The sequence below is a fragment of the Mercenaria mercenaria genome, chromosome 7 (assembly GCF_021730395.1).
Source record: "Mercenaria mercenaria strain notata chromosome 7, MADL_Memer_1, whole genome shotgun sequence".
Taxonomy (NCBI): Eukaryota; Metazoa; Mollusca; class Bivalvia; order Venerida; family Veneridae; genus Mercenaria; species Mercenaria mercenaria.
The window spans coordinates 32,275,093-32,299,508 of NC_069367.1; the positions used below are offsets into that span (position 1 = coordinate 32,275,093).

Here is a 24,416-nt window from a genome sequence, read left to right on the forward strand (position 1 = left end):
ATTATTTCACTACATTTTAATTTATTTTTCCTTACCAATTTAAAAATTATTAGCATTTGGAAGCATTCAACAATTATAGATTTCCAGACATTTTCAAACTTCATAATATCTTCATGAATTATATGATATATAGTTATGACCTATGTACATTGTTAGTATGTTTCCTATAATATTACTTAGACTATGGTGTATTGGCATGCATTATGTTTTGCGAAAAATGTTACAAATGCTTCCTTCCATAGTCATTTCTATTTTTAGAATTTTTAGGGGAAACAACTTGGTAGTTCCACTTAACGCATTTTGACATTCTATTTTTAGATAAAGTTCAAGGTAGCACAGCCAAAATCAAACTATTTCCTGCTGAAATCTTCCCTTTCTATCTTAAAACTGCATTCTTCCTACTTCCCACTCTTTATTTACCAGTCTGTTTCAGAAAAGCAGTATCATTTATCCTAGCAGTACAGGGAGACATCAACTAAAAATAGAAAAAAAACCTTTAAGCAAATTCTTGATGGAATATCACCAAACTTGGTCTGCATATATCGTTGTATAATGCCCCCTCACATTTACTGTAATGACTCAGCTTGGCCGCTTTTAGAGGCTGCTACAGTATAAAATAAAAGTTATCCTTTAAATAGCTTGATGAACTGCTTAATGGATGGTCATCGAACTTTATAAGAAGCAAGGTCCCCTCAGGTGAGCAACTTAGGCCCATTAGGGGCTCTTGTTTTGTTGCTATAATGGCAGATACGACAAGTAAGTGATAGTTGGATCCTAAAATAACTTCAAAGGTAAAAGATATTTTTTTCATGAAACTTGATACATAGATGGCTTTACAGAGAATTTTAGCAAACATTTAGCTCAACTGAGCACAAAGTCCGTCATCAGTCATGCGTGCGTCTTCAAGAATCGGACTGTTAACAGTCTAGGGGTCACAATTTTGACCCAATCTCCATGAAACACAGTCAGAATGTTACCCTCAATAAAATCTCGAACAGTTCTTTACATGGTCAGAAACTAGGTCCCGAAGTTAATAAATAGAAAAACCTTGTTCACACTCTAGAGGCCATATTTTCTACCTCATCTTCGTAAACCTTTGTCAGAAAATATGTCTATGAAATCTAGGTCAAGTTTGAAACTGGGTTACCCGAGTTCTTAAAATATGTCATTAGGTCAAATTCTTTGAAAACCTTGTTAACACTTCAGAGGCCACATTTTCTGCTTGATTGTCACTTTGTTGTCAAAATATTTGTCTCATTAAAAGTTTGATTACCTGAGGTCAATAACTAGTTTACCAGGTCAAAACACAGAAAAACCTATAGAGAAACACTATAGAGGCAACATTTTGACTTGATCTTCATGAAACTTTGTCAGAATGTTTGTCTCTATGAATTCAAAGTTAAGTTTACCCGAAGTCAAAAACTAGGTCACAAGGTCAAATCACAGCAAAACTTCGTTTACTCTGCAGAGGCTACATTTTCCATTTGATCTTCATCAAATGTGTCAGAATGTTTGTCTCTTTGAAGTATAGTTCAGGTTCAAAACTGGGTTACCTAAGATCTGAAACTAGGTCAAATCATAGACAAGAGGCTATGATGGCCCTAGATCGCTCATCTTAGTTACACTGCTTGCTTCAACAGTTTCGGTAGGTGGTAATCAAGAACTCGAATGTTGAAGCCCAAAATGCAATATTTCAGCCAATTAAAACTAGTTTCCTTTCAATATATTGACCCAAACTAAAGTTATTTAACAGAAACGATCATCCACTTCTAAGTCCACATGTTTACCAGGTAGAGATAGGTCAAAATACACCTAAACATTTGATGTATCAACCATGTTGTACCACAGAAAAGTGGTATTGGGGTTTCCGTTTGGCGAATAAAAAAAGTAAAAAAATAGCTATTCGTAGGAAAAACAAAGGGAAGTTATTCAATATAATCCACAAAAAAGTATATTTCCCGGTCCACAAAAAAATCCTTACCAGGCACAGGTATGTCAGAATACACCTAGAAAATAAAGGTAACATCCATGTTGTACCACAGAACAGTGATCTTGGTTTTTCCATATTGCCAATAATAAAAGCGTTACAAAATAAGTTATTTATAGTAACAACATAAAGTAATTCTTTAAAAATGTAAGTCTACAAAAAAGGGATCTGCCAAATAAAAAGATGTAAAAGTTATGGCCTGAGATCTGATATGACCATTGACCCCTAAGTGTGACCTTGACCTTTGAGATAGGGGCCTGCGCTTTGCGCACGACACTCCGTCTCACTGAGGCAAGCATTTTTGCCAGATAAAAATAGGATTGATCTATGCATGTCTAAGTTATGGACAAGCTGTAAAATTATATTTGACCCTTAAATGTGACCTTGACCTTTGAGGTAGGGGTCTGGGAGTAGTGCACGACAGTCCGCCTTATTAAGGTAAATATCTATGCCGAATAAAAACAAAGAGTGCTCTATGCATGGTAAAGTTAAAGCCCGGACAAGCTCTAAAATAATCTTAGATCCCTTAGTGTGACCTTGACCTTTGAGTTAGGGACCTGGGGTTTGCGCACGACACTCCGTCTCATTGAGGTTAAAATTCATGTCAAATATAAATAAGATTGCTCTATATATATGCATGTCAAAATTATTGTCCGGACATAAAAATCCGGACGCACGCACGCACTAACACACACCGAACAGCCATTTGGACCACTATGTCTTCGCTCTCCGCAAGCACGCTCGATACAAATGTTTGTGAAATTATTTTTAAGAAGTGCCAGTGTTCTCCGACAAATGCGGACAGGTACTGTGTGTGCATGTGTTGGGGATGAGGGGAGTGGTGCAGGTGATAGAAGACATTGGGGAATGATGACAAAGGATACATTGTTCAAAATATCTTAAACTATGTCAGTAGGTCAAATCATAGAAAAAATATCTTGTTAACACTCTAGAGGCCACATTTTCTTCATGGTCTTTATAAAGCTTTGTCATAATGTTTGTCTCAATGAAATATATGTAAAGTTCGAAACTGGATTGTCTAGGTCAAATTCTAGGTCACTAGGCCAAATCATAAAAGACATTGCCACATTTTACGAGATCTTCATGAGACTTGGTCGGAATGTTTGTCTGTTTTAAATTTAGGATAAATTATTAACTGGGTTACTAGGGAAAAACTGGGCCGTGGGGTCAAAATATAGAAAAATACTTTGTTTACACTTTAAAGACCGATTTCTAAATTGGATCATCTTTGTCAGAAAGTTTGTCTGTATGAAATCTAAGTGCCAAAAGACTGCCTAAATGAGACAGGAACACTATACAATGGCTTTACATAAAACGTGAGGCATAGATAGAAGGTGATTTACAGTATAAGTGTATTTTGCCTGTGTTATGGACATGCCATGTTTGAAATATTTCAGCATTATTGAAAGACACAATTAGTATTAAAAAATTTAAAATTTCATTTCGAATATATGTTTTATAGTCCTTAATGCGCGGTAGCTTGTCCAACTATCATACTCATGAAAATGCTATCAAATTAATCTAGTTGCAATCAAATATTCGATTTTGTCAGGTTGACCTGCGTATTACCAAATTTAGGCAATTGTAAGATGTGGGAATTTTTAAACAATTCAGTGATTGTACAATGGAATGCGCATACTTGACCAAATTTTATCAAAAAGGTAGATCCGTTTGTTTAGGTAAAATAACCCTATGCAAATACCATCAACAAATTTGATAACCTTATCGAAATCTGTTTTATAAATAGCAACAAATGATGTTTTGGGTCTACTTGACATGTACGTAGATGACGTTGGTTATATAAACAACCTTGGCCTGCGTTCGAACAAGTCTAAACTTTCGTTTCTATGTCTAGTACTGTACTATTTTATTGACCTGTCAAAACATGTTTCTGGCTTTCACGTTAATCTTGTTTATGCGATAACAGAATATAATGAAAGCCGGGAACAAATTTTGACAGGTCAAATAAATTGTACAATAGTATACTGTAAATTGCTGTCAGCCTTCGATCACGATGACTGAATTTTATTTTTCAAACATTACTGTCGGGTAATTATCATAATTAATTAATAATAAACGGAAATGAATAGACATGACAAGTGGAATCTTGAGGATGCAGAAAATTGGAAGAAATAATGTCAAAAATTGTAACAGCTAACGACTTATGTTTGCCTTAAGTTTTACGAACTGTGCCAGTTTGGACAGAATTTTATTCTTTTCGATTAGTTCCATGAATGTACCGTTTTATTTTGTTCCGGTCCGTGACAATTTGAATGTGTTGCAACGGCATGCACTGTTAAGAGCAAAAACGTATGATAAAAACAGGGTCACAAGTCTTTGGTTAACCATGTATTTAAAACTGCAGTATTGAGCCACTTAAGTCTTACAGTCAAGATAGGGCCGACATCACCTGTAGCAACATGCTTTAAAAGCCGAATTATTTTATTTGTTTTGGGTTTAACGCCGTTTTTCAATAGTATTTCAGATATGTGACGGCGGGCAGTTAACCTAACCAGTGTTCCTGAATTCTGTACCGGTACAAACCTGTTCTCAGTAATTAACTGCCAACTTCCCCTCACGAATCAGAGGTGGAGGACAAATGATTTCAGACACAATGTATTATATCAGATCGTCACGGAAAACGTACGCCCCGCTCAGGGATCGAACTCATGACCCCGAGATCCGTAGATCTGCGCTCTCCCTATTGAGAGGCCTCCGTGGCCAAGTGGTTAAAGTCGCTGACTTCAAATCAATTGCCCCTAATCGGTGTGTGCCTCACTCAAGGCGTTGAATTCTTTATTTGAGGAAGCCATCCAGCTGGCTTCCAGAAGGTTGATGGTTCTACATAGGTGCCCGCTCGTGATGAAACGGTTAATTCCATGAATGCACCATTTTATTTTGTTCCGGAGGGGCACCTGGAGTCGTCCTCCACCATCAAAGCTGGAAAGTCGCCATATGACCTATAAATGTGTCGGTGTGACATTAATCCCAACAAACAAATAAAACTCCCTATTGAGCAAAGAAAATCAGGGTTGTCACGTTAGTGAAAAAAATGCTACCCCTGAATACCGGTTTCTAATTAAACAGTGAAGAAATGTAACTGTTCACATTGTCGGGGCAGTTGAAACAAAGCATGCAGCGGTTAGAATTAAAGTATGCAAATGTGACAAAGAATTCGTGATGGAGTTGTATGAAAGACAGAATGATTTCCTTTGTGTCAAAGTTCAGTAAATGAAAACTAATAGTGGCCAAACTCATATTTAAAACAAGAACAAGAATACATACATTTGAAATCAACGGGTCTGCACAAACTATTTTCGTAAAACATTGGACATTGTAGTAGACTATATGTGCTAGTTAATAATTCAAATCGGTGGTCACTTTAACGGAAACGAACGACGTGGAGAATACCCATCAGCCAATCATGAGTTCAGTTCCCAACTTTCCATGAAAATTTGATAAATGACATTGTGTTAAAAGTCATTTCGTCCTCAATCTCTAATTCATGTGGTGATGTAGGTCAGTACTGGTACAGAATCCAGGAGCTCTGTCCTGACAAAACTGAAATACTGTTGAAAAGCACTGGTACAGAATCCAGGAGCTCTGTCGTGACAAAACTGAAATACTGTTGAAAAATGGTTCTAAATCCAAAAGAAACAATGAAACAAAGAATACGATTGTGAACAGGATAACTCAATGAGTTCCAACGTACTAAAGATGTCAAGTAACAGCTGGGGGAGAAAAAGCGGAAGACAAAATAAATCAACAGTTAAGCAAGATAGTTAGCTACATAAATGCACCTATGATTTACACACCTTGTAGATTTAGTATTGTACTATGAATGAAAAGAGGGGTTCCTGTACTATGAATGGGAAGAGTGGTCGTCAAAAATATACCTTTGTCTGCAATCTCTACAGCAGCCTGTAGAATCTGTGGTATTGTATTCAGATATACGTAGTTGACATAATCACAATTGAGAATATGAAATAAATAGATAACAAAAAATCCTTGAAACAAGCCACACAAATGGAATGCAACATCATGCATGCCAAAATCAAGTTTGATAAAAAAAAGTGCTCAAATTAATGCACCAAGTCTGAGGGACACTTCAAAATCATGGCCAGACTTGACAAATCAGACACTATCGTGCCGGTAAAATAATTTAGACTCTAACCCGAAGTACTTCGGCTAGATGTACTTCGAAGATCTGTCATGGAAATGTTATTGCATAGTAAAGATTTTATGATCTGAATTCGGATAACTTAACACTGAAAACCATTTGGTATTGATAAATATTCAAAATTTGATCTAGATTACTTATAATTTTGGAGATACATACTATCAATTAAGGGATGAAATCTGATATTTGTTATATATTCGTAGTGTGAAAAGATGTTGATGATGAAAAGAAAGCATTTTATAGCTTTTATAAAGTATGGGGAATAAAAACAGGCTTGCACACACAAAACGTCAACTTGAATTAAACTAAAATGAGGCCCAACTTGAACAAGAAACATGCTTTATATAATTTAATCAAATATACAATTTCTAAAACGATATTACCATAGCCAATTATAACCCTTGGCAGAAAACTTATTAAATTATATCTTATACACACCCAAAATGTACAACCAAGAAAATGATAAGAGGCCCTAATATATGCGGAAAATTGTAAAAATATCACTTAACTAAATTTGAATAACTGAATTGAATTCAAATTTAAGATATCATGACCACAAACAAGTTAACATACAAATATCTACTAACATTACACGCTATACATGTAAAACTAAATCAGGTTGTACATACCCTCAACATAAAGTGTTGTTACTCTTAACAAAAAGTATATGAGCCGTGCCATGAGAAAACCAACATAGTGGGTTTGCGACCAGCATGGATCCAGACCAGCCTGCGCATCCGCTCAGTCTGGTCAGGATCCATGCTGTTCGCTTTTAAAGCCTACTGGAATTGGAGAAACTGTTAGCGAACAGGTCAGGATCCATGCTGTTTGCTTTTAAAGCCTATTAGAATTGGAGAAACTGTTAGCGAACAGCATGGATCCTGACCAGACTGCGCTGATGCGCAGGCTGGTCTTGATCCATGCTGGTCGCAAAACCATTATGTTGGTTTTCTCATGGCGCGGCTCAATTATGTTTCTTCGAGAGTAAAATTATAACGAAACATTTTGAAGTAAAACTTGCCATGCACGGCCTCAATATTGTACACTGCATTTGTCCCACATAAAATATAAAGCAATGATTTTAGGGGTAAAAAATAAAAGTTCATAACTAAAATGCAGGACGATCTCGTTATCTGCTGCGCTCCTAAAGTATGATAATATTCAAAACGTGACTCAGTTTTAAATGCGAGTGTCAGCTTGCCCGGGTATTTGACTGACATTTCCTGTACAGAACGGGAGGACAAAGTTTAGGTATAAAAATTGCTTGACCAAATTCAAATCTAATAAATACCGCGTGGCTCTATTCCTGGTAAATAAGTTTCATTCTTAATTGCCTATATTTATATATTTGTTTTTTACCAAATATTATATAAGGAGTATATTGAATTAATTTATTCTAGCAGAAAATTGTATAAATGAACCATAAGATTTAAGTCGATCGGGATAAAATATCTTATTATAAATAAATTGTTTATGTCACAATTTTTTTTTTCAAAAAATGACATGCTTCATAATGTTTATATTTTCATTCACAATCAAGTTGCACTTTATTTTGATTTATCTAAGTAGACCTTTTTATATAATGATAGTTTTACAGACATAATTAAAATTTCAATATAATGGTGCCAGACTAATAATCGGTCAATATAGTTTGTTTCTGCATTTCTAAGCTCAAATGAGGTTAACCCTTGATATAAATAAACCAAAAAGTTTACAGACTTCTCACCTGATTTGTGAACTAATTCCTTTACTCATAAGTTTTCAACGTGAATCTTATTTAGATATTTTCATTCGCTATACATTTTGTGTGGAAAGAAAAAATCGTTTATTTTCGTAAAAACAACATGTGTGTGCAAAACTATTTTAACTGTATATAAATAATAATTATTATTTTATTCTATTATATAAAGGACGGTCCTTCCCATAATCTAATGTCATTCACACACAAAAAAAGTCCAAAAGAAATGTTTATATAATCATAGCCGTTATCAATTTAGTGACGGTAAAGATAAAAAGTAAATCGAAACGGCTGTATGGATTTTCACTGGATTTAACGATATTTTAAATAAAAACAATGAACTGTATTTTTAGCGGAAGTATGAGGAGAATAATTTATTTAACGTGGGCTGGTCTTTTTACGGTGGTATGTTTAGGACATATGTTATTTTTTTTTAAGATTAAATTATCTCGTGCGTACGACATCTTACCTGAGCGATCAACATCTTTTCTCGTGCGCACGACATCTTATCTCGAGCGATCAACATATTATCTCGTGCCACAACATCTTATCTTGAGCAGTCAACATATTATCTTGAGCGATCAACATCTTATCTCGAGCGATCAACATCTTATCTCGAGCGACCAACATATTATCTTGAGCGATCAACATCTTATCTCGTGCGCACGACATCTTATCTCGAGCGATCAACATATTATCTTGAGCGATCAACATATTATCTTGAGCGATCAACATCTTATCTTGAGCGATCAACGTATTATCTTGAGCGATCAACATCTTATCTTGAGCGATCAACATATTATCTTGAGCGATCAACATCTTATATCGAGCGATCAACATATTATCTTGAGCGATCAACATATTATCTTGAGCGATCAACATCTTATCTTGAGCGATCAACATATTATCTTGAGCGATCAACGTCTTATATCGAGCGATCAACATATTATCTTGAGCGATCAACATCTTATCTCGAGCGTTCAACATCTTATTTTGTGCGCACGACATCTTATCTTGAGCGATCAACATCTTATCTCGAGCGATCAACATATTATCTTGAGCGATCAACAACTTATCTCGAGCGAATCGCTCGAGATAAGATGTTGATCGCTCAAGATAAGATGTCGTGCGCACGAGATAAGATGTTGATCGCTCAAGATAATTTAATCCTAAAAAAATAATTGCATGTCCTAAACATACCACCGTACTTTTTGGCTGTTCTGTGTAATTAAATTTCAAAAAAGATTGAGTTTGATTTTCTAATACACCTGGAAAGCAAATCACTTGTTTTTGTAGCAAGCTACCGTAAAGTGTAAATATAAGAAATGAATGTTATTTTTGTGCATTTATACGGATATAAACCATATTGGAACTTCTTGAAAATCACTCAAGAATCGCTAGCGCAACCATGATCCATTGCAAACTGTTGGATTTGTGCACCGTTTTAAATGATTGACTCAAGACGTTTCAGAGACAGTCAAGTTTGATACATAATCATGCCAACAGGTCACTTTCTAAAAAAAATATTTTCATTTCGAGATTACTCATTTGATAAAAAGCGACACATTTAGATGAACTGGCACATATAAGGTAAAAAAAAAACAGTATGCAACTTCCGAATTCATTTATTAAAAGTCTATCCTGGTTGCGCAACTAAGATAGGTAAAGAGAGGTTATAATAATTTTACAAACTTGCATTTCTAATGCATTTCGGCCATATATAAGCATATTTGCCAATGTAAGACTTTGAAAGATATAATTTAATAATTCTTGTATTCATATCATTCATTTGGCAATTATTTTTAAAATAAATTTATGCATTATGCTAGAACAATTCTATCTTGGTTGGGCAACCATGATAGGAAAATGAAAATCAAGTTTTAAAGATACATCCAGTGAAAATCTAAAATGTTTTAAGCACTAAGTAAACACAAATAAGAGTAAATAATCATTTATTGAACTTTCGAACAAATCCATTGCTTAATCAAAATCTGATTAACCACCTTTTAAGGCTCATAACGCCTTTGTTTAAAGTGTAGCTGCAACATATTAATTTCTTGTTAGATCCTATTTCGATAGCTATTTTCTCTTACATTTGCCAGAGGTTTGAATATTAATTAACGTAGTAGAAATGTTTATTGAATATGTTGTATTTGATTACATCCCTGTTTTTATCATAAAAATTAAAGCCTTATGGATCTTTAAGCTAATGTGTCAGACAGTTATTTTTGTATTATAGCCTATCTGTGTCCAGAGTCCAAGGGGTATCAGAAAATTCTGTCAGTCTACTGAATTTTTTTCAGCTTGCCCATTAGGCTACCATTATACTAGAAGTCCAGCGTCAAGAAATCAATAATCTAATCTTCAAGAAGCCAGCATCGAAGCATGAATATTTTGTCAGTTTATTTATCAACTTATTAAGCGATTTGCCGTAAGCACAAATTGCCACCTACTGACATAATCAGCACGCAATGGCCAGTTATAATCGTGCCTAGAGGCAGATGATTACAGGAAAGAGTGTTAAAAAATTGGAAAACAATACTTGAAAAAAAAAATTAGATAACACTTATTGGGAATAAATTACATGCACAAACACAAACACTATCATGCTCATGCAACCCCATTGTCTTTTCTTCAAAATCCACCTGTAGGGCATATAAAATTCAGGACATACGCTGTTTCTTTGCAAAATAGAATTTTTCTATCTTTCAGAATCTATTTGTATGACCTGTGGATAGCACTGCTGAGAGACTAAAGCTAAAATGAGTTACAGATTTAACAGCAGTAAGTACATGTAAATAAATATGTTTCAATATTCATACCGTTAAAAGAAGATACAGGGTATTTACTGCTTTGCTTCTGGCCGTTTTTCACAGAGATGAAAAACTGGAAATGGCTGATGAGAGATCTGATATTTTTACAAGGATCAGAAACTAAAAATTGCTAAATGCACTGGCCGCAAAGGCAGAATCACTTGACGCCAGCAGGCTAAAGGTTAAGAACCCAAGAAATGTTGACCAAGTTGATATTGTATTCCTGCATTTGCTAATATCTGTAAGAGCCTATATTTATGTATTAAGGTACAGTGAAGGAGGATGGTAAAGAGGTTACTCTAAAATGCCGACTTGACGGATTCAAGCCTTCAAGTGGTCACTCAGCTTCCGCTCAAGTTACTGACAAGTAAATTAAATGTACCAGTACTTTATCTATTTTTTTTTTGGCAAAATTGTTTCCTTTCTGTTTTTAGCTTACCTGAGTAATGCTCATAGTGAGCTTTTGTCATCACGCTGTGTCCGTCGTCAGTCAGTGCGTCCGTGCGTTCGTCAACAATTGTGTTTAAAAGACATCTACTCCAAAACCACTGTATGGATTTTAATGAAACTAGGTCTGGATATTCCTTGTATGGTCCTCTACCAAAATTCTTAAAAGGGTTCCGCTTGGCTGCACATAGGGGCCGCCAGAGCTAAAAATAGAAAAATCTTCAAATGACATCTCCTCCTAAACCGGTAGTCCGATTTTAAAATAATTAAACACAAATGATTCTTATGTCACTCTCTACCAAGATTAATCAAGTTATACCAAGTCGTCAAAAATCATGGCCACAAGGCGGCGTGGTCACTTTTCCCTATATGTATATAGTGGACATAAAAAAGAACTCTCCTTGTGTGAAACTGCTAGCCGGACTTTAAAATAATTTTACACAAATGATCCTTGTGTGACCTTCTACAAAGTTTGTTCAAATAATTTTGATTTGTCACAAAACATGGCTGCCAGAGGGCGTGGCCACTTTTTCCTATATGTACATAGTAGAGACTTTAAAAATCTTCTTGTGTGAAACGCTCGATTTTATAATAATTTTACACAAATGGTCCTTGTGTGACCCTCTACTAAGATTGTTCAAATTATATCGATTCGACAAAAAGCATGGCCGCCAGAGGGCGTGGTTACTTTTCCCTAAATGTATATAGCGGAAACTTTAAAAATCTTCTTGTGTGAAACCTTCTACAAATGTTGTTCAAATTGTTCTGATTCGTAAAAAGACGTGACCGCTAAAGGGCGTGGTCTCTTTCTTCAACAATGTCTTTAAATAATATCTCTTCCAAAACCACTGAATGAATTTTGATGAAACTGTACAGAAATGATCTCTGGAAAGCCCTCTTTCAAAGTTGTTTCAAAGGGTTCCGGTTCATTTAACATACAGAAGTTTTTGGTTAAACATAGGTTTTCAGCTATCAGACTTTAAAAATCCTTTTCTCTAGAGCTTTGATATTTGGCATGTAATATAAAGGTTTGACTCTCTACCCTACTTGTCCGAATTATTGCCCTAAGGTCAAAAACAATTGCAACGCCCCTGTGTCTGACTTGTACTTACTATAGGCTTTTATATAAGAAATTTTGAAAGTCTTCTTCTTTGAATCAATAATAGCTAGAACCTTGATATTTGGCGTGTGATATCAGATTTGTAATTTCTACTGTAATTGTTCAAATTATTGTCCTAAATTCAAAAATGTGTGTGACATGTTACGAAATAGGCTAACATAGAAGAAACCTAACTCTGTACTTATACAAACACACTTGAAGCCTTGTACACAGGCGAGTGCTTTAGGGTCAATGACCCTCTTGTTTGGCAGATCTTATTACTATTGTCTCTACAAAAATCATCTTGTTTGAAGAATAAAAATAAAGAGATTTTTAATGTTTAATGATGATTTGCTTTCACTTATAAGCTCACCTGAGCACGAAGTGCTCAAGGTTGAGCTATTGTGGTCAGTGATTGTCCGTCGTCCATCGTCCGTAAACATTTTCCTTTAAACAACATCTCCTCCTAAACCACAAGGCCAATTTTGATTAAACTTTACAGGGAAGTTCCTTGGATGGTCTACCATGCCATGGCAACGGAAAGGAAACTCTTTAAAAATCTTCTTGTTCAAAACCAAAGTCCTTGGGCTTTGATATTTGGTATGTAGTATCATCTAGTGGTCCTCTACCAAGATTGTTCAAATTATTTCCCTGGGGTTAAAACTGGCGCGGGGAACGTGGTTTAAGTAGACTTGTATTGGGAAAAACCTTTAAAAAAAAAACCTCTTGTCTTGAACCATAAGGATCAGAGCTTAGATATTTAGTATGTGTCTTATCTTAAACCATAAAGCTCAGAGCTTAGATATTTAGTATGTGGCATGCTCTAGTGGTTCTCTACCAAGATTATTCAAATCATGACCCTGGGGTCAATATATGCCATGCCCATGGGGTCCCTTGTTTTACATTGACTTATATAGGAAAAATCTTTAAAAAATCTTGTCCAGATCCATAAGGAACAGACCTTAGATATTTAGTATTGTCTAGTGGTCAGCTATCAATTTTGTTCAAATCATCACCCTGGGGTCATTATAGGCCACGCGCTGGTAGTCCCTTGTTTTACATAGACTTATTTGTTTTTGAAGCAATGGCAAAGAAATTGGGACCACAAGTATAATCTTTGATACAGATTTCAATATTTATCTTGAATAGTCTTAATCTTGACCTACTGATCTACTTTTTCGTTTTTGAAGCTACAGCGTAGAAGTTTGGAGCACAAGTATAATGTTTGATACAAATTTCAATACTTGTCTCGAATAATATTGATCATGACCTTCTGATATAGATGTCAACACTAGTCTTGAATAGTCTTAATTTTTACCTGCTGACCTACTTTCTTGTTTTTGAAGTTACAGCAAAGAAATTTGGACCACAAATATAATATTTGATACAGATTTCAATACTCGTCTCAAAGAGACTTAAGCATGACCTACGTATTTGTTTTTGAAGCAATGGCAAAGAAATTTGGACCTACCACAAGTATGATATTTGATACAGATTTCAATACTTATCTTGAATAGTCTTAATCTTGACCTACTGATCTACTGTTTCGTTTTTGGACCAATTTTTACCTGCTGACCTACTTTCTTGTTTTTGAAGTTACAGCAAAGAAATTTGGACCACGTATATAATGTTTGATACAGATTTCAATAATCATCTTGAATAGTTTTAATCTTGACCTACTGACCTACTTTTATTTTTTAAGGTACAGCATAGAAACTTGGACTACGTTAATAACTTTTGATAGAGATTTCAATACTTATCTTTAATGTTCTTAACCCTGACCTACTGACCTAGTGTTTTTGAAGCTTTAGAAAAGAAATTTGTTTAAGCAAGCAATTAATCTCAGGTGAGAGATATAGGGCCATCATGGCCCTCTTGTCTGTTTTAAATGACCATCTGATGTGTTGGGTCCATGTTTTCCTGCTCAATTAGGCTGATTTGATTCGCAGAGAGTGCTGAATGTGCAAATACACAAACCTGGCAGTGGCTCAAGTCTGTACCAGTCCGAACTATTTTTTTCTTTCATACAACTCATCGGATATGTAATTAAATAATTTTTCAGTACTACTTTCAGCAGGTCATCAGTATACTATCCTTCAAGGGTAATTTAGAAACAGTCAAAATTATTTTTCAGGGTAGAGCAATGGGACTTGAAAAATGTTGAAACAAGTTGATTGGATGAGGGCTACATTTGTAAATAATATCCTTGATCTTGAGGGGAAGTAGTCTTGATTGTTTTCCAGTTGTCCATTAATAACTGATTAACTACTGAATAAGCTTGTTCATAATATCCAGAAAGTGAGAGAAATTATTTTAGGTCCTCTGATTTTTGAAAAAATCCACGAGGTATTGTTGTCACTTCATCGTCGACGTAGGATTTGGTTAATTCTACCTTTTCTCAAAAACTAGGAGAGCGACAGCTTCGAATCTTTGCACATTTATATATCATTTTATAATTTGAGTTTTTGGTTACATTTTTTGTTTAGATCCATCTTTTCTAAAAAAAGAGCTACAGCTTTGTAACTTTGCACAATTGTTTATCATTATTAGGTGACTATGTAAGCCAAGAATCAGAACTATATCCTGGATTTTGTCAGAATTATGGCCTTGTTTGTACTTAGAAAATCTGAACTAAACTCTTTTCTTGCATATCGTCAAGCACTTGTAGTCGAGCGATGGCACCCGCAGGCGGTGCTCTTGTTTGATACAAGTTAATTCTTTGATTATACATTCTAAGGTTTAAATTATGCTATTTACAGATTACAAAATTACAACAAACAAACGAGGCATGGGAAATTTATGCAAAAATTGATACCTCTGTAATGTGCCCTTTATGTGATTATCAAATTAATGAAATTGGTCTTTCTTATTCAATTTTATCTTTGTAAGACATAAAAAGAAACTATTGTAAGGTAGTTTTATTAGTGTTAAGTTATTCATGTAATTTCAGTACTTTAATTGTGCAAGCAAATAAGGACGGCAACACGTATGAAATGAAAATCCGGGATATTGATGTGAGCGATGATGCTGTAAGCACAAAGGTAGGTTTGAAAGCTTTGCTCAATACGGCCTGTAAATATGTTCAAAGGGAAATAACTCCAAATTGGCTTTACAGTACCTGAGGTTTTCAAAACAGAAGGCAATGACGATTGACGATCAAATACCAAAATTAATATAGGCCGTTCCATGAGAAAACCTGTATTAGTGACATGGTATTATTATTGCATAAAAAGTAGTTTAAAATACTTGAAAATCATTGTTTTTAGCTCACCTGAGCCAATGGCAAGGTGAGCTTTTGTGACCGTCCGTCTTCAAAACCACTGGGCAGATTTACACCAAACTTCACAGGAATGATCCTTTGGTGGTCCCCTTCCAAAATTGCCTCAAAAATTGAATTCCATATAAAACTCTGGTTGCCATGGCAACCGAAAGGAATTTAAAAAAAAATTTCTTGTCCAAAACCACAGGCTCTAGGGCTTTGATATTTGGTATGTAACGTGTTCTAGTTGGTCTCTACTAAGATTGTTCAAATTAAATCCCTAGGGTCAAATATGGCGCTGCCCTGGGGGTCACATGGTTTACATAGACTTATATAGGGAAAACTTTGAAAATCTTCTTGCCCCAAACCACATGTCCTAGGGCTTTTATATTTAGTATGTAGCATCATCTAGTGGTCCTCTACCAAGATTGTTCAAATTATCCTCCTAGGGTTCAATATGGCCCCGCCCTGGGGAGTCACAAGGTTTTACACTTACATAGGGAAAAATATCTTTTTGTCCAAAATCGCAGGGCCTATGGCTTTGGTATTTTGTCTGTAGCATCATCTAGTGGTCCTCTACTTAGATTATACTCAAATATGGCACCGCCCTTGGGGTCACATGGTTTATATACACTTATATGGTAAAAACTTTGAAAATCTTTGATATTTGGTATGTACCGTAAAGACCTTTATATAAAGGGTTAAAATTTCCCCCCGGGGGTTTTAAAACTGGACCCCCTTGGGTATAGGTTTTTTAGACTTACATGGGGGAAAAAACGTTGAAAATCTACTTGCCCAAAACCCACGGGGCCTACGACTTTATGTAACATCATAGGGGGACTCTACCAAGATTATTCAAATTATCCCATAGGTAAATATGGCCAGTCCTGGGGTCAAGGTTTATATAGATTATATGGGAAAAAACTTTGTTTTAATATTGGTTTTGGCTTTGGTAGTTTTTCTTTACCAATTTTTTCAAAAAATCCACCCGGGGTAAAAACGGCCCCCCGGGGGGGACACAGGGTTTAAAAATAGACTTGTATAGGGGAAAATTTTTAAAAAAATGCTTGTTTTAAAACCAAGGGCACAGAGTTTAATATTTATATGTGACATTTCTAGGGGTTCTCTACCAAGATTTTCAAATCATGACTGGGGGGCAATATAGGCTACCCCGGGTGGCCCCTTTTTACATAACTTATTTTTCTGAGCGGGCAAAAAAATTTTGGGGACCACAGTAAAAATTTTTTGATACGATTTAAACACTCATTTAAATAGTGTTATTCGTGACCTTTTGACCTTTTTTTCCCGTTTCTGAAGTTTAGCATAAAAATTTTTGGCCCGCATAATAATTTTGATACAGATTTCAATACTCATTTTGAATATCAATCAGCCCTATGACCTACTTTCTTATTTTTGAAGGTACAGATAAAAACGGACCAATTTATAACCTTTGATACAGATTTCAATATAATATTTATTTTTCTTAACCCGACCAACTGACCTATTTCTTGTTTGAACTACAGCAAGACCATTTTTTTTTTTTGAAGTTTTACAGAGAAATATTTTAAAGCAAGAAAACAAACCAGGAGCGTATAAGGGCCACCATACCCTTTTGGGGTTCTTAGTTAGGCAAAACTAGAAACAATATTTTAAATCAGACCCGGGCAAATCAAATTTCCCTTTTTTACGAAAAAATTTTTACTTGTTTGTAGGCAACAGAAATTCAAAAGCCCCCTGATAAAGAAATTTTTTGAAAAAAGGCCCGGAAAAAAAGCAAAGTATAGAGTTAATTTATTTTCAAAAATAATTTTAAATTTCCTAAATATTCAAAAGGTATGTTTGTAGGATACGTAAAATTTTTTTCCTTTAAATGACGAAAAATACACCCATGTAGGGAACGTCAAAAATTTTTTCAGACGTTCTTAAGATTCCAAAATGCCTTCGTGACATACTTAAAATCATTGAAAACCCTTGAAAATTGAGGTAATTACTTCAAATTTTTAGTTTTTAAAAGGTAAAAAAAAGGGTTCTTATAAATATTTTATTATCTTAATTTTGATTTTTTGTCACAATACAGTTTTTTGAGGAAAAACCCCAAGTAGGGTAAGCCCTCGTTTTCTAACTTCCTTACACTTTTTAAATTTTGTAGCTAAAGAAATCGAGTTTGGGAAACTGGCTCGTTTTCTGTTTCGTGATGCGCAGTCATAAAATTTTTTTTGGGGGAAAAGGGCCCTAGAAATTTAGGGACATTGCGGGAATAAAAAGACAAAGGTTCGATCACTTTAATCTATCTATCTTTAAATTTTCCCTTTATAAATATTTGTAGGTGTATCGGGAGGAAAATCTTTTGTTTGGGACAATTTTCGGTCCCCCACAGGGGTCTCTTTTTTTCATAGATATATGAAACCTTTTACAAGAGTTCACGGAATTTATTAAACATCCTTTTATAAAGCTTGGCGTAAACAGGTTTTATTAAAGAAAAAATTTTATAAAACGTGTCACAAGGCCAAAGGTTAAGACCATTGATTTTGAATCACTTCCCCCTTTACCTGATCGACTGTGAGCCATCAGTTAGTATGTTACAAAAGGTTGGGGGTTCAACCAGGTCCATTTGAGAAAAAAGAACCGGGGGTCATCCTCCATCTTTAAAGCGGGAAAGCACCAAAACCCAAAATGTGGACGGCATTAACCCCCAAACCCCCCCCAAAAAAAAAACAACAAAAAAAAAACCCCAACAGATCACCAATAATCAGCTTTTTTTTGCAGAACCACACTTTTTTATGCCGACAAAATAAAAATTATTTCAAAACTGTGATTGAATAGACACTCGATAAAACTATTTCCTTTTAAAACCCAAAATTAAAAAAAAAAATTTTCTAAAGGGAGAAAAATTTTACGGGAAATAAAACAAGTTCCCACTTGATGTTTTTCATTGGATTTTAAAATTTTAAAAAAAATTTTCTACACAGAAAACTTCGTTAACTCAAACTCGGATTTTTTTCGATCCTCAAACAACCGATCCCTCGAACAACCGACCCGATAAAGTTGTTTGGGTCCCTCGAGTTTGAGTTAACAAATTAAACAGTTTTAAAGTGATAAACAGAAATTTTAAAAAATTTTAATGCATTTTCAGTTTTATGTTTCCAGTTTTTTTTTTTTTTTTACATAATTTTAGAATCAATTTCTTGAAAAAAAAAATTAAAATCGCAACTTCAAGACTTTGCATTATACCTTTTTGGAAATTGATTTTTAAATATTTTGTTTTTAATTTTCAGCCTGCAAAAGATGAATAAAGGGGCATTGGAAGCCAAACATGATTATTCCCGGGCGAGTAAAATGCCGAAAAAGGATTGTACGTTTAAAGTACAATAGCAAAAGTAGTACGTTTTTTTTTTTATTAGAAAACATTACAAAGTGATTCTAAGTCCTTCGAACCAAAATTTTTTTTTATTTTTTTAGAAAATTCCTTGTTATATTAGAAAAATTTTTTTTAGCCAACGTTGCCCTTTTTGGACCCCCCCCTTCGTTGTCGCCCGCCGTCGCCGTCGTCGCCCACAATTTTTTTGAACAATAGAGACCCAATTTTAAATTAATTTTAATCGTTTTTGCACACAATCTGACTGGACAATATCTGGGGTTTTTTGAACAAGGGGCAACCCCCGTCAGGGTTTTTCTAGAGTGGGGGCCCTCTTAAAGGGCCAAAATTTTTGTATTTGGTTTTGGCCCGATAGAGACCACTTTTGAAATCAATTTTAATAAAAATGAACAAAATTGCACAACTTGATTTACTAGTATTTGGGTCCTTTTGAAAAGGGCCCAAATCACATCATGGTTCTGGATTTAGGGCCCCCTTTAAAAGGGCAAAATTGTATTTTGCCTTACACCCAATAAGACCATTTATGTTGATTTGAACAAACTTTTTTTTAAAACGCAAAAAATTTTTTGTTTTCCCAGATGAATCCGTCAGATCCAATAAAGGGGTTTTGGATTACCCCCCCTGTTTGACCCTGAAGACCCAGAATTTTATTTTTAGATGTGAACCGATAAAGTGACTTTTTACACTTGTTTTTAAACCACAATTACAAAAAATTTAAGTCACAAAAAAGATCTCACTTTCGTTCGAAAATGTTTGATAAATCAGGGTTCTAAGATTACTCCCCCTAAAAGGGGGCAAAATTTTCTTTTTTGGGGCTTTTTTCAGCCTATAGGGTTTCATTTATGTTTTGATTGATACAAATTTGCACAGAATGTTTTCATGAGTTCCAAGGCCATTTTTAAAACAGGTGGGGCGAATGGGGTCACAGACCCCTTTTGTTGAAATAACTCTTATACATCATTCCCAAGAAAAAACATTTGCCTCATTTGTTTTTACAATTTTTTTTCGGTTTCAGTATCATTAGCATAAATTAATCATACACAAGAGAGGTAAAAATTTGACAAAAAAAAAAATCTTTTTTTGTTTCATGAGAAGGCATAAAATATAATAAATCTTTGGCAAATTTGTGCGCCACTGGGCAGATAATTCTTTGATATTTTTTAACCGGGAAAATTTTTTTTTTTAAATTTTTGATGATAAAAGAAAATCACTTTTTATTAAAAATTTAATTAAAAAATTTTATGCTTTGAACTTGAAACACATTAGTACATTTTTAAATTCAAATAAAAAAAGGGATTAGTACTTTTTTTTATTATTTATTTTAAATACTTTTCAATATTTTTATTATTATACTTCAATATTTTTTAAATATTTGTTTTTTATTTCATCTTCAAACATGTCTACATAGAATGACAACTATATAAAACACTTACAATACAGCTTGTATTAAACTCTCTTGAACAAAACGTATTTTAAAATTATGTTTCTTAAGGCAAAAAAAATTTCCCTAATAATGACCCCCCCCCCCCCCCACAAATCCCAGATTTTTTAATCCCCAAATAAAAGATCCTTGGTCCAGTTGAAAAGGGGCCCAAAAAAACCCCTGTAGTTGACATGTAGCCTAATTATTGTCAAAGAACAAAAATTTTTAAATTGCCAAAGGGAAAATTGGTTATTTTCCGTGTTTTGCTTTTTTATTAAATTTGAAACTGTTTTTTTTTTTTTTAGTTTTTTCAGCAGACACAAAATTTTTTTAAATGAAAAATAAAAATTTTGATTGCTCATCATTTGAAAAAGTCCTGGCCAATTAAATAAATCTTTATAGCAAAGCATTTTCACTATAAAATAATTATTCAAAATTTAATAAAGTTTTACAAGTCGTTTATCAATGATTATGATTTTTTTATCAAATAAAAAAAAAAAACAAAAAAAAGGAAAATTCTGGATTTTATTAGAAATTAAAGAAGCGTTCAGTTGCATTTTTAATAGAAAAGAAGGTATATAGAAAAGGAGTAATTTTAAAAAATGCAAATTTTTCTCTGTGTGTCAAAATAATTTTAACTTTTTTTAGGGATAAAAAAACCAGCAAAAAAGATAATATTTTTCAAAACACACAATTTTTATTACTTCTAAAAGCTAGTGCCTAAATGCATTTTTTATATTTTTGATAATAAAAAACAGCAAAAGAGAGTAATTGTTAAAAAACTTACTTTTTTAAAAATTAAAAAAAAACACTGTTGATCTTATCACTTTGTTTTTAGCCCAAATTTAAACAACCCCTTCTAAACCGTTAAAAGGTAAGAAACTGATTTGCTATAAAGGGAAATTCACCTAATTTATTTACTGCCAGTAGCTTACAGATTTTATTATAAAACAGAAAAGTTACCAAGGGCCCTGACGGGTTTTTGGGCCCCTTATCCCAATACGCAGACCTTATATCTCCAAGGCCCATCCCAGGCATCCCAAATCATGTCTTTAAATTTTGATACCTTATTGGACATTTTTGCTCTTTTTTATGAATCAGTTTTTTTGCTTTTTTTAAATGGAAAGGAAGTTTATGTGATATGTCATTTTCTTTGCTGTAAAATAACAGGGTTTCAGGAAGCCTTTTTTGTTTTTTTCTAGTTTCGTCAATCCACATATCAAATCCAAATTTTTACAAAAAAGACCTTTTCCCATAATAATATTAGTATTACCATCCTCACACATTAGCTGGTTGAATAAAACCCAAAAAAAGATTTTGCAAAAAAAAATTATTTAAAATTTTTATCCAATTTTTCCGTGATCTCTATACGTTTTTTAAAAAAATATACAACTTATCTGCAAAAAAAAACAAGACTGGAACTAAACTTGTTTTGTCTTGAAACAGAGCTTTCTTTACGAACATTAATTTCCCGCGCTTTGTTTAAATACTCTGTTACAAGAAAATAGTGCAAAAAAAGTCAGTGGTTTGATTTTATCTTTGCTTGATTTGTTCATTTTTGTATGCTAAAGGGTTTAGATAACGAAAATATCGGGGGGGTTTTATTTTTGAAAATGTTTTTTTTTTTTCTTATTTTATTTTATTTTTTTTAAAAGATTTTGGGAAATTTGATAAGCAAAGTATGATTGGAACAAGACACTAAATACCTCGTAGAACTTTCTAAACTGTGTAAACGTTTACATATACTAATTTAGCAAATGACCTGAATTTTTCTATAATTTCAAGAAATAACTTTTCCATGGGAACATAGTGCAGCAAGGGAAGGAGATGAAGAAATTAATGTATCTTAAAATATCAAACTATCCTCATACCACTTAAATCAATTTATTGGGGGCCTTTGGTTTTTTACGCATCAAATTTAACCAGTTTTTTCGGGAAAACCGGGGGTTAAAAAATTGGGGGTAGTCACTGACATTTGGCTGCGGGCGGGATCGTCAGACGGGTTTTTCCAACAGTAATTTTAGTTTGAACAACATAGACACAACCTTTTAAGAAGACGAAGGTTATATTGCTTTTGGGCAGGTCAAGGGGCGCTTTTGTTAAAATTTTTTAAAAAAAAGCTTCGTTTAAATAAGTTTTTTTGCAGATTTGTTGAAATAAAATTTACCAATGGCGATTATAGAAACAAAGGGTTTGGCTTGTAAAAAGGGATCATTGGGTCAAGTTAAAGTCAAAAAACCATTTAATTTTTCACACTTTTATCGTTGGTACAGTGATCTAGAGCATTGGGCCAAAAGCTACTTTTTAGTTACTGGGACGGTAGTGCGTTGTACCAAATCCTAATTTTAATGCCATTTGGATAAGGTCCTGCCACCAAAATTTGTGTACAGCAGCAAGCGTATCTGAAAAAGTAGCTTTAAATGATATTTTTTTTGGGGGCCACTGTTACAAAAATAGAAAAATTGGCTTGAAATTCTTAATTTTTTGTCAAAAAAATTTCCATTTTTTTTTTGTTGACAAAAGGCTTTTTAAATGACATTGGGTTACAAAAAAAAAAAGTGGTCTTAAAAAAGGGTTTCGAGTTTATAACTTAAAGAAATAACTGGTTTTGGATTGTTTTTTGGGGTCACTGTTACTACAATAAAAAAATGGTTTAGCCCCTACTTTATTTTGGTGCATCAGGGCCCAGAAAACGTGTTGGGAGTTTTTATCAAAGAACCTAAAGTAGTGGGAAATGGCACTGTACTTTTTATATCCGTACTTTGAATGGCATGACTGACCTGTCAGATATAATAGAAATGCCCATTTTTAAAGAACTTGTTGGTGTGCAAAGTTTAAAAAACCGGGTTTTCGGGGAATTTTCTTTTTCATTACTACAGAAATCAATGTCATTCTTGGAAAGTTTAGTTCGAGTGAATTTTAAATAGAATTTGTTTTGTAGCCTCCCCATATTGTTCCTAGGCGAAAATGAACTTTTTTTGAAGCATAAAAATAGTCAATAAAAAAAATTTCCCAACATGATAAAACAACATATACATTTATTTCTTTTTAAGCATTTTAAACAATGGTAAGCAGAAATTGGCACCTCACACACAAAGAATACTTTTTAATTTAACTTTTACATTTTTTCGAAATAATACACTAATGTACAAATGTTTTTTTTTGTTTGATACCATTAAAACATTTTTATATCGTTTGTTAAGAACATTTTTGACACATATTTTTAAAATGTATAAAGATTAAAAAAAAATTTAAAAAAAAGCTTTCAGTGGCTAAGTTTGGGTTTTGTCGCAATCAATACAAAGAAATCCCACTACATTTTTCCCCTTCGTCAAAGCAGAGGCGGTAATATAAAGACGGGAAATACTTCACTACTAAAGCATACAAGGTCACATACTGGATAGTTTTAAAAAACGGCAACCTGGAACCCCAATAAGTAAAGCAGAAGGGAAAGCCCGTGGGAACTTGCCAGATGCGTAAACAGGGGAACAACGTGATAGCAATTGAGCAAAAATTAAGACAGTTTCAGGGAACAGGAGGCCCCTTTTAGAGTATAGTTCAACTGCCTGGTCCACTACTGCAAAAGTAACCATCAGGTTCTAGACAGGTTTCAGAATCAAGCATTAAATATTGAAGACAGGTGCTACAAAGTCTACACCAATCACCTTCATGGAGAAGCTAACAGGTACACAGCAGTTACAAGCATCCCATGAAAGCCAAGTTGGCTACACTCAAACATAGCAGCTTTGTTCACGAGGCAAGGAAACTCAATCGAGAGTTAAAAATTGAGCTGAACATACCAAGGACTCCCCTTGGTCGTGAAGACATTAAAAACCCCTCTGGGGAAAATACTTTCTTCATGATGTGAGACTTCCTTATCCTCATAAAACCAAGGGATACAAAAAGATAAGGTTTTTGGGAAAGACCCCAGCCTGATCACCCTCCTGAAACAAGTTATCACAAGCGCACAAAGTTGGGGGAGCTGAAGTTTTCATTCTATACCCATCTGAAAAGAAAAACCCCTCCCAACAGAATGGGGAAAGCCTGCAGAAATTTACAAGGGGAGACAGAAT

General features: G+C 34.1%; 1 long non-coding RNA gene across 2 annotated transcripts; it reads left to right on the forward strand.

Annotated features, from left to right (window-relative positions):
• Positions 1-7,378: 7,378 nt before the first annotated feature.
• Positions 7,379-18,833, forward strand: LOC128558789 (uncharacterized). Of its 2 annotated transcripts, XR_008371920.1 has the most exons (5): positions 7,379-7,497; positions 10,639-10,710; positions 11,007-11,106; positions 15,236-15,326; positions 18,820-18,833. It is a non-coding gene; the product is annotated as an uncharacterized LOC128558789 (long non-coding RNA). The 2 variants fall into 2 exon arrangements; XR_008371919.1 differs by lacking the exon at positions 11,007-11,106.
• The last annotated feature ends 5,583 nt before the right edge of the window (positions 18,834-24,416 follow it).